This window comes from Haplochromis burtoni, unplaced genomic scaffold (assembly GCF_018398535.1).
Source record: "Haplochromis burtoni strain Fernald_Lab_line unplaced genomic scaffold, NCSU_Asbu1 Contig_277, whole genome shotgun sequence".
Lineage (NCBI taxonomy): Eukaryota > Metazoa > Chordata > Actinopteri > Cichliformes > Cichlidae > Haplochromis > Haplochromis burtoni.
The window spans coordinates 244,885-264,047 of record NW_024582638.1 but is presented as its reverse complement, the minus strand read 5'-3'; positions in this window follow the sequence as shown (position 1 = coordinate 264,047).

The window sequence follows — 19,163 nt, the reverse complement described above, 5'->3', positions numbered from 1 at the left end:
TATATATAACTTCATTCATAGACCCAGAGATCCAATAGCTGCTCAAAAAACACTAAAATAAATGACACTACATGTAAACCTATAAATTTCCAGATCAAATGTCACTAATTAGTCCTTACCTTTATAAATGATCTCTTCTTCATCTTACATTTGGAGTCTTTTCTCTCCCCGTGAAATACAGCAGCTATAACTTTAGCTAGCAGACGCACTGTGAGACAAACTGCACAGTAACAGTTTGTGGGTTTGTTTGATATTTTTTGAGTTCTTGTAAATGTTGCATTTGAAACTACCAGACAGTTTAAAAATGTTATTTCCTTTATGTTCACTTATCTTCTGTAGCACTAGCTAAATGCTAACCATATCTCGACCGCAACTTACCGACACCTGCAGCAAATACTCACTTTAGATTACTGAGGGAAAAATCCCCCAGATGTGTTAAATCTGAAGCAATGAGACTGTTTTCCAAACGTGAGGAGTGAAAATTAAAATGTATATACAAAAATTTTGCGTAAATACAGTACTTTGTTACTTCCCTCCTCTGGAGTTATTTCATTCTACATCTGATGGCTCAGCTCTTCTCTCCTAGTGCCTCCTTTGCTTGTATTTCAGGTTGTATGGACTAAGAGGAGAACAAGAAATGAGGATGTGCACGTTGAGAAATGAAAAGGTTTTCAGCAAGGTGCTTACCTCTCTGAAACCATACCTCTCAACAGTCCACTACCAAATGCTTTCATATTTGACCACAAGCCATTATCATAGACTGTATGATAATGATGATATTCTATTGCTCATTCACTTTTATACCATCCATCTCCATCAGCTCGCTGCCAGAGTGTCAAGGCTGCTGAGAAGACTGCGGATTCTCTGCAGTATCTTTTCAGACCGTCTGCCTTGTAACTTCTAGAAGATGAACTATTTTTCTTGTTTTAAAAGAATAGGCATGTTTAGTTTGAGCCTTTACTATTACTGAACCACTGCTATAGCTAGTGTTGTTTTCTTATTTGCCAAAAATCAGACAACTAAACAGAACTAAACAAGGAAGAGAGCTGTTCACACTTGGGGATTTGGTAGGCCAACAGCATGAATACAACACTGAATGCTGCCCATGATGCTGTCTATGATCTACAAAAATTTATATATGTTAATGAATACAAGTTTGACTTTTGCTTTTTTCTTTGTTTTTGTTTTTCTTTTGTTTGTTTGTTTTTTGCTAATTACCTGTTTTAAACATGTAGGTCTTATATGTTATATTCTGCAAGATCTCTGTTATGTTTTGCTTAATAAGAGTTTGTTAGGTAGTTAGCAGGTAGTAGTTAGGTAGCGGGTTTCAGATCTTTTGAACCTTGACTCATGTTATTGGTTACGTCTCTATAGAAATGTACCCAGCACCGCAACGCAATCAGTGTGTTTTATTTGGGGCTCTTGAAAATCTGACTTCCCTCTTGGGTTTAATCTGACTTCAGACCTGCCCATCCTAAAAGGTGCTTTTTTGTTGTTTGAACCAGACAGCTGTGGTGACATCACTTTTCTGTGGTCATTTGCTGTCATTGTTACAGAGTACGAATAGACTGAATGACTGCCACACAATGTTGTCTTGTCCCAAAAACTGTGATGCTGATGCAAAGAAAAGATATGGAAGTGGATTTCTTTGCACAGTCCGAGCATAGACTTCCACCACTGCAATTACCTCTGAGGTCTTTATTTGTGATCACTCAATCCGCTCCGTCATCCATACCACGCTTGCTTTTATTAGTTTGTTATTTGTTTCAATTATTAAATCTCACTGAATATTTTAGTGCTCAGCCAGATTATCTTTGTTTATTTGCTCTTGTGTTGATTTAATACCATTACAAGTTCAAATATATTACAGATTTTAGTTAGGTACAAGTCAGTTACTCACACTGGTAGTTCTTTACTAGAAGAGCAGTAGCAGTTTATTATAATGCTTGTGGCTTACATTGCAATTTCCCACCATTTACCATGTAATTGTTTTGATGGTGTATTTTAGGCATTTTATTAGTTAATGATTACTTTTAGAGTTTTTAAAATAAATTAGATTCCACTTATGTATTTGTGTAACGTTATCTTCACATGTTGTAGAGAGAAAGAAAAATTGCCCTTTTTTTTACATTGCATTTAAACAGTATTATTGGCTTTTTTTTGTATTTTAGAGAGTCATATCCGCCTCCTTAGAAATTGTAATGCACATTACTCTCAGGTGTAGGTGTAGTGTGCTATTCTGTATTAACATATAACTAACATTACAATATAGTCCTGTGAGTCTAATAATGACAAACCCAGACCTTTTAATGTAAAAAAAAATAGACAAGGATTTTTTTCTCTTTAATTTTAGATTATTAATCATACACTGAAAATTTGGACAACTTGTTGAAATATAAAAATTTAAATCACTAAAAAACTAAATGCTAAAAGTAAATTTAGCAAGGGAAAACAAAACAAAGTATTTAAAAAAATCGGGCGTATAACTAAGCAACTTTATTGGTCATTTAATCAACATTTTTCATGTATTTATTTAGTCCTTTAGGCCAAGGCTTGCTCCCCCTGTAAACGTGACAATTGTAGACGTAACTTGTAAAACAATGTTTAACTGAATAATAATTAATTAACTATTTGGGATGTTATACTTTAAAAAATCAACAATAGTATTTTCTAATGCCAATGCAAGACAGATTAGGGTACTCTCTAACACAGCACACACACACCATAATAATATGTGATCAAAATGAAATATTGGGACTCCTAACAATACTTATCAGAGCTTTATATTATATGTATAAAGCACTGATTATGAGACACATAATATATATTATATATTATGTGTCTCATTTCATTTAAAACACCTTACTCACAAATCCACTTAAAGTACAACTAATTTCTCCTTTGCTTTAAGTTTGCTAGTTGTTGCTCCCTTGTTCTGTCGTACCTAAATTAAAATATCATCAGAAAGTATTGTTAAAATTACACTATATTCACTCCAGTTAAGAAGAATTTAAGAGGTAATAATTTGTAAGTTTGGCAATACACAGTGTTAAAATAAAAAGCATCTGCGTTGGTTTTGCTCATGAAAATAAAATGACTGCTTCTGTTTTTTAGGCTCTTGTGTAATAATTTAGTACACGGAAATAATCATAATCTTATTTTTGAATATGATCATTTGCACATTGATTTAGTTTTGGTTTTAGTTTTCAGAAGTCCATTTTGGACACCCACACACAACCAAAGCTGCCAAATACAAATATGGTGTGATCAGTAGCCACAGTATTTGGGCACTGAGCGTTTTAAGCATTGTACTGAACCAACAGATGAACCAACCAAAGTTAATTTGTGATTCATCTGCGAATGCATTCTCATTTCTCAACAGCGAAGTCCGGCGTGGCGTGCCATGGTCGTTTAATTGATTGTTGACAGCGTAAATGAGAACAAATTCATTCCAGAGGATCCTTGAAGTGTGAGAATTTATCAAACTAAAGACACTCTTCCACATTCACTGAAACACGTTCACCACAATACCAAAAACATTTGTGACTCCTCTTTCCGGTTCAGTTATGAGTTACTCAGATTTGTTGGTCACAGCTGAAATATTTCTGGTTTGGACAAGTGAAGATATTCAGATTCAGATCAGTCAGATCCCAAATCTCTGGCCTTAATGCTGCAAAAAGATAACTCACTGCTGAGAAGCTGACTGTTTGTCGCAACTGAAAGACGGACATAGTTGAACACACACTTGATTAAGGCTGAAGCATCCTGCTTAATGACCCTGAGTGATTTATTAGGATCTTCCAAAATCATGTCGTTGTCACTGAAGGCTGCAGAAATGTGACCAGACGGTAAAGAACTTTGTAAATGGGGCAACAGTTAATCTTAAGGTCTTCATCCACTGGTGTGCAGGCTGTTCCTGAAAGATTCTTGGTAAAATCAAAACAGTGGTCACCATTTAGAGATGACAGTGTGTGAAAATGTCTGTCATTCATGACCACAGTCATGAGTGTTACCCACTGTTTATGTTGTTATAAAATAAAATGTGGGTAAACGCTACCTCACCTCAGATACTCAACTGCAGGCCCAAGGGTACTAATGGTCAATCGATACCTCAAAGCATGTGAGCTTGTGGAGAATAAACAAGCTCCACATGCAAGGACTTTTCTTGGAAAGTAAAGCCCTTCTTGTGAAACAACTGAGTCTCCGTGCAGCTATTTTGTGCACTTAAAAATTTCAATTATGTTTAAACCTTACTTAAGTTCAAGAGATTTCTTTCAATTCATTTTTTTTTAAAATCTCATGCCATTTGTTATATACTTGTTTTAGCAATATCACAGTATTTTGAAATCTTATCAAGTAACTGTTTTAGGAGCAATGAAAGTGTCACAACTATAAAGGAAAACAGACATCCTAATAAATCAAATCGAGACTGCAATTGTCAAACAAAAGGTTAAATGTTGAGAGAAGTAATAATAACAAAGTTCAGTGCTGTTCCCCTCTAAGTGTCAAAAAGCATTTTGGGAAAGCTAAAGGAAACTCAGCTTTTCTGTTTCCATTCTTGTAGTGTCAAAACAGCACAGGCGATACAGAAAGACAAATCTGTGGTGTCTGGATTAATGTGTCTGGTGAGTGTAGCTGCATATGTGCAGTGGTGTGAATTACGAGCCCCCTGAAAGACTATTATTTCGCTAAACACCCACCTCTCTTAATAAAATAATCCTACAGGAATTTTTCTCCAGCTGTGGGCCTCCCAAATTGTCACAACCTTTCATCCATCTAGCATCAGCAATATCCCGGAGGCAAAGGGCTGAATCCCTCTATGCAACCTCTGGATGCTTTCTAAGCTACAGTGGTGTGTCCAATAAACACAAATCATAGAGTGTTTTTGATTATGGTTAGCCATATTGGTCCTGGGTGTTTTTACTGATTTGATGTGACCAGATGTGTTTAGGTGTTAACTTTGACCTGGTAAAATATTATGTTTTCCCTTTGTCCCACAAAAAAAAACTTAAAGCAAAACTGAAGTTAGTTATGTGATATGTTTTCATTGTATCTCCAAGAAAGTTAAACCAAAGCCTTCAGTGTTTGAAAGCAGTTATAAATCTAACAACTTTTGGGAGATTGATGTAATAATACAAAATGGACAATAATCATCCATCCACCCCGGGTCGCGGGGGCAGCAGCCTAAGCAAAGTGGCCCAGATCTCCCTCTCCCCAGCCACCTCCTCCAGCTTATCCGGGGGAATCCCAAGGTGTTCCCAGGCCAGCCGAGAGATATAATCTCTCCAGCGTGTCCTGGGTCTGTCCCGGGGCTTCCTCCCGGTGGGACATGCCCGGAAAACCAACTCCAGGAGGCGCCCAGGGGGCATCCTTGTCAGATGCCCGAACCACCTCAGCTGGCTCCTTTCGATGTGGAGCAGCAGCTGCTCTACTCTGAGCCCCTCCCGGATGGCCGAACTTCTCACCCTATCTCTAAGGGAGAGGCCAGCCACCCTTCGGAGGAAGCTCATTTCTGCTGCTTGTATCCGCGATCTCGTTCTTTCGGTCACTACCCACAGCTCGTGGCCATAGGTGAGGGTAGGGACGTAGATCGACCGGTAAATTGAGAGCTTCGCTTTTACACTCAGCTCCCTCTTCACCACGACGGACCGGTGCAGCGTCCGCATCACTGCAGCCGCCGCACCAATCCATCAATCTCCGGCTCCCTTCTCCCATCACTCGCGAACAAGACCCGAGATACTTGAACTCCTCCACTTGGGGCAGGAACTCATCCCCGACCCGGAGTGGGCACTCCACCCTTTTCCGGCTGAGAACCATGGCCTCAGATTTGGAGGTGCTGATTCTCATTCCCGCTGCTTCACACTCGGCTGCGAACCGTTCCAGTGCAAGCTGGAGGCCATCACCCAATAATCAATTAAAGGAAAGTTCCTCCTTATAAAATAGTAAGCACATCATTAAGAGATGGTGTGTCATAACCATGTGCAACCTGTCCCACTCACAATATCACAATTTAGAGATGTGAAATTTTATTTATAAGTTAACTAACCCCTCATTTTACTGTTAAATGTATCATATTAAATATTGTGATTTATCATTGTATATGTGTAATTGGGATACATTCTAAAATTATTTAATATATTTCTTTGATTATTAAATATACTCCTATAGCTATATAGAGACAATGGCAATTACATTCTGATGAAATCGGCACAAATAACATATATATCTTATATATTACAGTATAAGAAGATAGCTTCATATACAGTCACTGGCCATTTTATTAGTTACACCCTACTTAGACACCAGGGTGCTGGAAACATTCCTCATAGACTCTGGTCTGAGTTGACATGATAGCATCACTCAGTAGCTGTAGATGTATCAGCTGCACATCCATGATGCCCAACAAGTCTCAGTAGGTCGCGGCATTTAAATGATGATCAGTGGGTAATAAGGGGCCCAAAGTAAATATCACCAAAACCATTACACCACCAGAGCCATGTGTTAATGTTGTTTATGAGAAATTCTGACTCGACCACCTGAACGCTGCAGCAGAAATGAGGACTCATCAGGTCAGCAAATGTTTGTCCAGTCTTCTGTTGTCTAATTTTGGTGGGTGTGTGCCAAATATAGCCTCAGCTGGATTTGCATCAACAAACATGCTGCATTCCAAGTCACTTAAATCAGCTTTTTTCCTCATTCTGATGCTCAGTTTGAACTTCTGGAGGGCGTCTCGAACATACATACCTAAATGCTGCCATGTGATTGGCTGATAGTTGATTTGTGTTAACAAGAGTTTGAACAGGTGTATCTAATGAAGTGGTTAGTGAGTGTATGTGCTAGTGGATGATGATCAAATTATACTACTGCATAAGGTTATGCAATATTTCAACATATTGTCTCAAGAGTGAAAAAGGGCTGCACTTTTCATATACATACCAGGTAGTTTTGGTAGCTTTTATTACCTTCAATTTCAAAATTTTCTGATAGCTACTTTGTAAAAGGATGTCAGTAACAACCATGTATAACCAATTAGCCAGAACTTAGCCAAATGTCCTGCGTTTGGTTAGACTTTTGAAAGATTTATGAAGCCCATGCCCTTGTGTTGCACGCTTGCTGCTTGCCCTTGCAATACACATTGTTTGACAGCCCGGACCTGGATATTTAATGTTTCCTCTAAAACTGAGGTAGTGAGAAAGTCAAAGCCAGGGAACTTGTTGCTTCCAGCAAGCCACTGGTTTCAAACAATGTGTCACTAACAAAAAGGCCTAATAAAAAAAAATTAAGCGCTGAGATAAAAGATGAAAAGAATTGTTGATACTGGCTTTGCTAATAAGATCCAGGTTCAAGCCGGAAAACTATGACAGCAATGAATCTGTGAGTCGATGTGTTTATCTCTGTGTCTCTGTACGTGTGTGGATTCAGTACGTGCCGTAATAGATGCCAGGTGTACGGCCACTCTCACGTAGCAGAGGAATACGCTGCAAAACGTGATAAACATTGACCGGTGACTCTGCAGTAATACAAGCTTGGTTAAAAATATATGCAGCTTCTGTGACTGCATGAGATGACACCACAACATAATGAATGATGTGAAGCATAGTCATGTGGGGCAAGCATATTTACATAGCAGATGTTAGACTTCATGGAGGTCTGCTACTTGAAAAGACCGTTGATTTACACTGACTGTCTCAAAAACATTAAAACAGGTCTACAGAGCACTGAATCAAACCAAATGAAATAGTTATGGTTGAGCTGGCAGTGAGCTCTGCATAGTCCAGTCAAAGAAAGTTCTCATTTTTAGAAAACATGTCATGGACACACTTTAGTCATTTGTGATATTTGGTCAAATTTCAGTTGGCCCTAATTGTGGCGAAGAACCACATTTGTCATGGTGGTTTTGACAACACTCGAATACTCGAGGGGTATTGGGAATTTCTGAGAGGCATGCTGACCCATTGCCTCTCCGGGGAGTTGTTAGATGCAGATGTGATGCATATTGGGCATGTTTTGTTTCTCAGTCACCGTGCACATGCTGTGGCTGGAATTCTGCCTCGAGAAAGTGAACAAAGTGTCTGTGGTCAGGCTCAAAGAGAAGATCCATTCCCCAGGAAACATCAGAGGAAGATGATGTCCCTTTCCTTGAATGTAAATGACACTCAAAACATTTCCCAGAATTTTGTTTTTGTAATATAAGACCTCTGGGCCATGTGAAACTGAAACACTTCACCTACATTACATATTGATGACTGCGCTAAATTAACCCCGTCAGAAAAAATGTGTGTGGACCCTGAGTATAGACGAAATTCGAAGCTACTTTGAGACCATTATAATCTATGTTGCATTACTTTTAGCAGATGAGTGGAAGTGGGGTTTTTTTTTAAATAAGATTAAGCATAAAATATTTTCAGGAAAGCTGAACAAAGACGAAGCAGATTACAGGCCTGATATCTAAAACCAGGCCAGTAATTACCAGAGGAGATGATGTGTTTGTGCCGTGGTGGTAGTGCTACAGAGAGGTCAATAACAACATGGGGGACTTGATTTTCCTTTCTTTTTTTCTTTTTGAAGAAACATTTGTAATGTGTTTGGTTCAGAAGACTCACGCACAGCTCCCCCGCAAAGGTATTTTTTAGTCACTCAGAGTAGCAACTAAACTATATTCAGATTACGCAATCACTTAAATAGTGTTCATACCTTTATCTTCTCTTCTACTATAATGAGTGTAGCATAGTAACACTTATAGGACAATGCTGCTGTCAGGCCTCATCTTATCAGAGAGCACTTCGCACTCATACTGTTGGCTTACTTGTATTTCCAATGTATTGAAAAGTAGAATGGGAGGCAGACCCTTCAGCTTTCTCCCATTCTACCAGCTCCCAGTTTGGATTCAGGAGACAGGCAGCCTCCACTTTTAAGATTAGGCTTAAAACGTTCCCTTTTGATAAAGCATATAGTTAAGGCTGGATCAAGTGTGATACATCGATGTGTATTTAATCAAAAAGTTATTATCAATCTCTTGCTGTCTTCCACAGAGTGTCTTTTTTCTTGTTTCCTTCCCCTAAAAGGGAGTTTTTCCTTCCCACTGTCTCCAAGTGCTTGCTCATATGGGGTTGTGCGATTAATGGGATTTTCTTTCTATTACTGTAGGGTCTTTATCTCACAATGTAAACCAATTTGAGACAGCTTTTGTGATTTGTCGCAATATAAATAAAATTGATCTGAACAAAAGTAAAGAAGCAATGTTTACAGCTGTTTTTGCTGAGATTTAAAGCAATGAAAGTGGGCCGCAAAGTTGCATTTAAAATTTTCAGTCTTCATAGAAAATCCTGAAGTAAATTAAATTACTTCATGGGGATTTTCTTTTTTCCTCATGCAAGTGAACAGACATATTTCATCATCAGAATTCATCATTAACTTGTCAAATGTGGTCATAGAAGAAAAAGAAACCTCAACCTTTTGTTAAAGTCTCCACCCATTTTTTTTTTTTTTTGCTTCATCAAAGAGCCAACATTTGCATGCTGCTGTTTTCCCCCAATGCTTTGTTGATTATTGTTGTGAAATTTGTTTGATTATAAGGATCTTCTTATGACAGCTGGGATAGATACATAGATAAATTCGTTATTGATCCCACAAGGGAATGTGTTCATATATTAAAAGTATAACAAAGATTGTATCTGTGTTCTGAGGATATTTTTAACGTAAAGCACATTTACACAACAGAAGTTGACCCAAAGTGCTTTAGAGACAGGCACATTTACATTCCAGGTCTCCAAAAAGTCGAGTTTCAAAATACATGAAAGGCTGAAAGGTGGGTTTCATTGTGGAAGCTAAAAATCAAAGTGATTCACTGGTCACTAAAATGTGTTCAGAATTTGCAAATTGATCTAATAAAACATGACACACTATTGTCCCCTATAAGTTAACGTACCCAGCCAATGGCTGAACCTCACAAACAAAAACAAAAAAATCAGCTGTGCAGCCACCAAAATGTGAAAATCAGTGCTTCCAAACACAATTTCAGAAACCAACTCCTGAAGTCATTGTGTCCATCTTGTATAAAGTGTGTACAGAGAGGCTCAAAATCTTTTCAGACCTCAGACCATAAAACAATTTTCCTTTTAACTGATTACACTGTATTTTATTACACTTTTTAAAGTTTAGTGAGAATGACTCATTAAACATATCTGCACATTTCATGTTTAGTGCAAGTCATTACGCTGGAATAAAATATTTTAATAAAATTAATCGTTTAACCTTTTTAACAAGCTCTTTAAAGTGTTTATGAGCTTAATAATGTGAAGCTACGAGAAGCATCTGTGAAACAACCAACCCAGCTACAAGATGGTCCTACAATCACCTTTAAATCTCATAAAATAACAATTTATGTCGGTTTTACTTAATCCATACAAAAGTAGAGTAAATATGCAGAAAAATAAAATAGCATTGTGATTCTAAGAAAGCTTCTATACAGGATGAAGTCACTGTACGCCACAGTAACCTTCTTAATGTCCTCACTATCTGCCAGGCAACTTTATAATGTCATCAGGTCTCAATGAATTAGTCCACCCTCATTTCCTCTAAATACAATATCACAAGGTTTCACCTGTGTTTCTGAAATTATATCTGACTGAGCATGGCCGTGGCAAAAACACCAAACTCAGCTTCTGAGGGGAAAAAAGTCACAAAATCTGTTATTTGTTTATAAAGTGTGTGATGTTACCGTGCATATGGATCTATGGTACATGTACACCAGGTGATAGAGTGAACACCTACCGGAGGTCCTCATCCTGAGGCTAATGCAGGGTAATATTATAATTCTGAGGTTCAGCCTGTGATGCCGCAAAAGATTAAACTGAGCCTCAGGCACAAAACTGCAACCGCAGAGAGTAGGATAAATGCTCTCTTTCTGTGGAAGCGTAAACCAAATTACAGGTTAACATATTAATGTAAGCTCAATAAATTTTATTTGGGATGTGATGCATTACAGCAGCATGTTTGTTTTTTAGTAACCATGGAGAATACTGGGGAAAATAGGAACAGATTTCTTTGGAGGGATTTTGGTTCAAGTCCAAAAAAGAACAGTTGAACACTTTTTTATTATTATTAAATTGAATTGATTTTTGTACAGCTGTATAGCTTTTTTATGGTGGTGAATTCTTTTATTTATTATTTCTTAAATGTATTTATTTTTGTATGTGTGTTGGTGATACTGGAAATGGACCCAAATTTGCTGTACCAATCATCTCAAATGCTGTTTTCAAGTCTTTATCTCTTTAATTTACTTTGTCAACAAAATTAGATCCTATTGGCATTGATTTTTTTTTGGAAAACTTCTGAAAAATCCAATTTATGCTATACTGGCTGGGGAACAAAATGCAGCATTAATTGGCTAGAATCTAGAAATTTCTCTTTGGACTTGGTAGAGAGCAAATCAGAGCCAAAATGAGCAGTGGGTTTATATTCATCAGTTTGGAGTTGTTCTGAACTTGTTGGTTGAATAAGCAAACAATCTCTGTCTGTGATGTCTGAGTGCTCATTTTACCTAAACATCTTCTGAAACTTATGAAACATCTTCCTACTTCCTAGTTTAATATCTGTTCCAGTGTGATGGTATCATCTGTAATTCTGACTCTGATTAGTTTCCAAAACAAATATTTTATAACTAAAATACAGAAACAAAAAACAAGTTGAGTCAATTTGGGTGGTGGTAGAATTGAAGAATATGATCTCGTGATGTAGTTTCACTGATTTTCAGGATATTAAAAATCAAAGTTTTAAACAAAGGTAGACTCAGAGCTCGGTGTTGCAATGACAACAAGGCTTTCTTTTACTCGTGTGGTAACAGGCGAAGGCAAACTGATCTGTGTGAGCAATGTGAAAATCTGGCCATGGAAATGTCAGGAGTATTTATCTTGAACTGCAGTGTTTGCTTGCAGAAGACAGTGAGCAACCCATCTCGAGGTGCATCATTACACGCTGGCATCTGAACACACCACATCATAAAATAATGACCTCCCTCAGGATACACATCTGATACTGTTGGTGGGTGCATAGTTCCCTCCCTGTGTTCTGAGGATGTTTTCCAATAAGAAATCAACTCAAAAGTTGCACAATACACTGCAAGTTTGGGGCCTCATTCCTAAATCAGCTTTGTTTTGGGTCACAGTAAGCTCTTTAGAGGTGCTGGCAAAGACATACTCTGCCAGCACTCACCATGCTTTTGACATGTCAAGAACCAGTAAACTTTAGTAGCTACTCAAACAGTACAAAAAGTGGCTACATAGCCGTGACTGCATATTAAACATTTTATCTCACCTGAAATTTCATCCTATTCTTTTTATTCTCAATATATTACTGTATGGAGTGAGATCGCAATATAGGCTTTTCAAAAACACCAAAAAAAAAAAAAAATAGATAAATAAACCTACATATTCATTGTATTAGACAAAGTAATCAAATACAGGCACTATTAGCATCACTATTTGATGAACACATTCCAGCGACTCCAAAGTGACACAGTGTGACGGTTGCCAGGAGAACGGTACTTGTCTGACCACATTGTGCCAAGTGTAAAGTTTAGTGGACGGGTGGATTATGGTGTGTGGGGTTGTTTTTCAGGAGCTGAGCTTCCCATGAAAGGATCTCTTGATGCTTTGGCATAACAATACATTCTTATACAGAAGCTTTTAGGACATTCTCATTAATATGGCGTCGGCTCACCCTTTCCAGCTATAACAGCTTCCATTCTTCTGGGAAAACCTTCTGCAAAATTTTGGACGGTCTCTGGGACTTTTCATCCAGTCATCAAGAAAACCATTTTTTAAGGTCAGACAGTGATATTGATGAAAGGGTCTGGCTCACAATCTCCTTTGCGGTTCATTTCAAAGGTGTTCAGTGTGGTTCAGATCGGTGCTGAAGTTCTTCTATGCTAGACTCATCCATCCGTCACTTTACGGATCTTGCTTTGTGTACTGGGGTAAAGTCCTGCTGGAACAGAAAAGGGCCTTCCCCATCCTGTTACTGTGACGTTAGACGCATAGAACAGTCCATAGTGTCTTGGTAAGCTAAAGCATTGAGATTTACCTTCACTGAAAGGTGCCAAGGTCAACCCCAGAAGAACAACCCAACAGCATCATAACTTCCTTACCAAACTTTACGGATGGAGCAGTACAGTTAGGCAGGTAATGTTCCTCTGGCATTCAAGCCCAGACTCTTCCATCAGACTGCCAGAGAGAAAGGAATAATTCATCATTTCACAGAACTCATTTCCACCACTCTAACGTCCAGCTGGGGTTTTCTAAACCAAGCCATGAAAAGCTTGGGCTTGGTTATGTAAGGCTAGCATGCGGCTCCTTGGCCATGGAAACCCAGGCCATGAGGCTCCTGGTAACCAGATGCTATGCTGATGTTTATCCTGGAGAATTGTTGTGGTTACTAAATGCTAATAATACCACATACAGCTGATTGTGGAATATCTAGCAGGGGAGAAATTTCATTGTTTTATTTCCTTGTGTTACAGTGCCACGCTCAAATTCAGTAAGCTCTTTTGAGTGACGCATTCTTTAAACGTTTGTAAAGACAGACTGCATGCTGAGGTGCTTGATTTCATATGCATGTGGTAATGGCAGTGAAAGCACCTGAATTTATAGATTAAGAGATGTGGCCCAGTAGTTTTCTCCATTTACTGTAAACGGTGGTTGTGATTTCAAGAAGACAGGATTTAGCAGGTTTCTGTCTTTTATCAGTTTGTGTCACAAAATAAGTTTGCACTGAAAAATGCAATGGTGCTACCATATCTAACAACTTCATCTTCAAAATCACTTAATTACTTTTACACAGATTTTGTATTTGACTTATACCAACATCTTTATGTTAATCTTGCTGTATTTGCAGCATTAAAGTATCCTTTTAATTCTTATCTTTGCAATGTAATGTATTTGGAAGTTTTGTGCTGATTGTAAACTTTTGTCCTGATCCTGATGTTTAGTATAACCGCTTCTTCCGTTAGCTGGTGCCAGTACTTATTTTTCCTGTTTGTTGTTGTTGTTCTGCTCCTTCTGCTGTGATGCTTCTCTGTTTGGGTTTAAAAAAAAAATACGACATTCAGTTTCAGTGCCAGCTGCAAACTTGTTCAGTCTGGACAAAAGTTTACAGTATATGCACAGATTGTTTCAATTCCCTATTAAAACAAAGATATTCAAATGATCAAAAAAAAGTATTCAGTTTTTACAGGTTCGTCTTTTTGGTGGCACATACTGACATGTTTTTGATGATCAGTAAATTAAAAGTTTCTTGAAACCTCTTCTTTCCTTAAACAGCATGGCCAATCACCACTGGAAGGGTTAGAGCTCACATAATTAAAGGTTTTATGGTTATAAATGGAGAATTTCCGGAATTTCTGTCATCATATTTTTGGATAACCACAGTGAGGTTCTACTGTGGCCAGATGTTTAATTCACAGAGGTTCAAGATCTTCCAGGAAGTTACAGTGGCGTTTCACAGGAATCCTAATTACCAAATATTATCACGGTATGCACGCAGCGTTTGGAATTCAAACATGTTTGTTTCCTGTTAAAGGGAGGCTACGATGGACTTTTTGGCTCAGCCTTGTGGCAAGTGGGGGGCTAATTCTACCCCCACCCCCCAGATAAAAATGAGTCACAGCTTGTTTTTAGTTTTGATTACTGCGATTTTCCAGAGTTTATCATGAACCATTTCCTGTAGTCAGGTATTGCTCATTTATTTGTGACTTGACCTTTGGAATAAAAGCTAAAGGAAGGTGAAAGGGAAGATATCTTTTTAGTTTCGGAACACCGATTCATTACCGCATCTGTACTTAAGTGATGGACTGCTAAGTGGCTGCATGCTGGTAGCTATGCAGCAAAGCCTGTTGTGGATGACAAGCATGAAGGCTGTACTTAATCAGGTCCATTTACTCTCTCCCACATACACTCGGCCCGTGTCAGTGCTTTTGTACACACTCTGGATTCTCCTGATCCAGCATTGTTTCCAGTGGGAAGGATAAGGCCTAGAGTAATTACTGCAATTTATGATCAAAGCTAGAACAACGTCCAAGAGAAACACAATGGTGGCATCGGGTAGTGGTGCGTGTGGTTATATGGAGCAACTTGAGATTTCCTGAATGAGCGGTGGCAAGGAGAGGGTGCACCCACATCACTGCACTTAAGAGCAAAAGCGTGTGGAAGTCAATCACTGGTACTTGTTATGTCTTTATGAGTCAACCTCATGAACTCAAAATGAACTGAGGCGCATGATGTGTGATTCCGAGAATAATAATAAGGGTCAGCAGCAGATGGGCCACACTGCAGAAACCTGCTAATTTGTAGCGTACGAGAATGGTAATTAGGAGTAGAATTTGTTTTCCTAACATCAAGAACTACAAATCTCATATCTCGTCATCACATAGTTTTTCCATTACTAGCTTGCAGTGTTTTACTTTTGGTGCTGTCTCACAGAATGGCCTAGAAATCACTGAGGAGTATTTTGTGAGGACTTTTAAAGGGAATTTTCTGCATGTAATAGGAAGCCAGAAATAAAGACATTATGGTATAGTGATATGGGGGCACCTAGATGAACCCCCGAGAGTTAAAAAGTAAGTTGATGTGTCATTTTAGATACTGTTACAAGAATGTATAAGAAGAAATAGAAGAAACTGTGTTAGCTTTGGCATTTTTTACAGATTCGGCTAAAGAAGTAGAAGGAATTTGTGCTTTTATGACACACTACAAGTGACAAAGGGTCTAAAGATACTAGCTTCCTACTGAAGCTAGTATCTTTCCCATATCTTCATTGTATGGCTCTTCCCTGAACCGGGTTCTGCTGGAAGTTTCTTCCTGTTAAAAGGGAGTTTTTCCTTTCCACTGTTGCCACTGTTTAATAATAGTGGGCCATCTGATTATTGGGGTTTTCTTTCTATCATTGTAAGGTCTTTACCTTTCTTGTTGTTGTACATGTACACACATTGTACACGAACAAAACTGTGGATGCTCCACACAAACTCTGTGGGTACAATATAAAATTAGTAAAACAGCAGGAATAAATAACAATCATGAGAAATATATACAAGCATGAACGCTCTAGACAAACAGAAGGCATATGTACAAACAAGAGGAAGACACACATTAGAAGAACAGGTTGCAAAGTGCTTGGAAGTAGTGCAACGGAGGTGTCATTGGCATACTTGACAGTCACATTGGTTGGATGGATTGGATTGGTGTACAGTCATGCAGGCATGCAGCAGGGGGGCTGTGGGGATCTGGTGCTGAGTGAGATTGGGGGGCTTTATATTGTAAAGGTTGCTTTACAAATAAAACTATTGTTGTGATTTGGTGCTATATAAATAAAATTGAACTGAACTGAATTGAAGTGAATTAAACTATAAAACGCAGATATGGAAAACACAGAACAATTTAATCCGTCAATATTCTTCAAATGTTAACACATACTGAAAATGTATACACCCAGCATTCACCATGTTATTTTGTTGGCTTTCAGGTCAATATACTGGATATTATAAGACTTATGAGTCCTGTATCTTCTGTTTTTTCATACATTAACCTCTTCCAACATGTGCAATCCCAAACCGAGTGATTCTCTGCCGCAATCAATCCCAGCGCTCTGCAGAGCAGGCTCTTTATTGCCAACACCGCAGCGCTTCCATCTTATTGTACTTATTGCAGCATGTCAGTGGGAAAATGGTCTGTATACAGAAAAACCAGCCGACTGTCAAAAACTGTCCAGGTTCAATAAACCATTTACTTCCAAATAGGAATTGGCATGAATAAGTAAACAAAACGGACTCATGCTGAAGCAAGTGACAGGTTTAGTCATTTTAAAACATATCCAAAAAACAACTTAAAAACAGAGCGTTTCCCACTACCGATTCCAATCACGTCTGAGCCAATGTTTGTTAAAAATTTAAACACTTAACACTGAAAGACAGAAACCAGAGTAGTTGAGGTGACAGTCTGACACAGACAAGAGACAAACCTTAGAACTACATCACAGGCCACAAAATGAAATATCTGGATACAGAAATATAGAAATGGGATTCTTCAGTGTTAAGTGGTTTGGTTTTCCAAACAGCAGAATAACCATGTGTTCTAATGTGAACCAAGTCATGTCCCATCCAGTTTTGCAAGAAAAGGTTTAGTTAATTTAGTTGAATAGAATTATTTGTGGCTACTTTTATGTGTTTCAGATGTTGCAATAATAAAAATACTTTGGTCCTTACCAGATCTTAAAATTGGGTAAGTACAACAGCAACACATGACATATTACAGCACGTAGTTATTTATTTACCAGAAACTGAGCAAAAATGCAGAAGAAGTGTGTGAAAAACTAAATAGACTCTTACTTCCTCCATAGTCTATAATCAAATGCAGTCAGTTGGTCATCAGCAAGTGTGAGCTCTTGTAAAAAGCAGAGGTTTTGGCAGTTTGCTGGTCTCGAGTATACAGGGATGCCTGTATGCTCGATGCAAAGGAGGAAAGACATCAGTGATGATCTTAGAGAAACAATCTGGGAAGTGTTATAAGACTATTTCCAAATAAATTCGAAGTCCATCACTCTGTGAGAAAGAATATTCACACCATGTGGAAAAAATTCAGAACCAATCTTCCCAGGAGTGAACGTCCCAGCAAATTCACCCCAAGGTCAGACTGTGCAATGCTCAGAGAAACTGCAAAAACCCAAGAGCTGCATCTCAGACTCTACAGACTTCAGTTTGCATGCTAAATGTTAAAGTTCATGACAGATCAATGACAAAACGACTGAGCAAGTATGGCTTGTTTGGAAGGGTTCTTCCCTCTATAAAGAACATGACAGCACAGTTTGCAAACCTGTATCTGAACAAGACACTACACAGGCAAGACCATAGTGGAGATTTTTGGTTTCTGGTGAAACCATAACATAGCATATCAGCACATAACAGCCTCGTGCCAGCTGTCAAGCACGGTGGTGGAGGGGTGATAATCTGGGCCTGTTTTGCAGCCACTTGTAACTGAGCTCCAATAAACAGCTCTGTATATAAATTATTCTAGACTAAAATGTTAGGCCATCTGTCCAACAGCTAAAGTTTGGTTGAAACTGGGTCATGCAACAGGACAATGACCCCAGGCACAGGAGCTAATCTAACATAAACTAGCTAAACGAAAAATAATCAAGCTGCTAAAATGTCCCAGTTAAAGTCCAGACCTCAACCTGACTGAAATGGTGTGACATTAAGTCAGATATGCATAAACAAATACCCACAAACCTCAATGAACTGAAGAAAAGCAGTACAGAGTGGGCCAAAATTCCTCGACAACCATGTGAGAGACTGATAAATTCTTACAGCACATTTCATTATTTGTTAAACAAATAATAAAATGGTGAAAATTGTTATGTGTTGTTTTACACCTGGTTAGATCTCAATTACTTTAGAAACTGTTAAACGTCAGGTGACTTTTATTTATTTAATACCTCAGAAATGATAGAGTGTACTATGTGTATTCACAGTGTTGGGGAGTAAATGGAATACATGTACTGGTGTCGTGCCAAACTAGGCATCCCCGACAGAATTTGTTTCCCTTGTGTCGGGAGCATGAACTGGCCTTTCAAAATCATGGACAAATGGTATCCCACATTTGTGATTTTTAGTTCATACACACTTCTTATAATGACTGACTACTCCAGAAATTTTGGAGATGTTAGCTCTTCATACAGTAAAGTTACAGTGGGATACAATTAATATCAAGCTGATCCTGCCACACTTTGTTCCCCCTGTCCAAAGACTTATTGCTCCTAAAATTTTGGAGGTTTTAGCTCAGTACAGTTCTGTACAGCTACAGAAGGATACAAATAATGATCAAAATGTCATTGGTTTATTTAAATAATCCCGTCCGATGTTGTGCCAAGGTCCCAACGCAGGGGAAACAAATTCTGTGGGGGACACATAATTTGGCACGACACCGGAACCCGATGTATTAGCCAGAGGTCCCTTTACTACGGTTCGGAGCCGCGGACCTGCTTTATATACACGCGGAACAGTTTTCTATACGAGATCGCTGCTCAAAGCAGCCTTACCTAATGTCCACCCTACTGTTACTCGTTTTATATTAAGATTTAAAAATGTAGTTGGTATTGGTATGGCGAGTAACCTT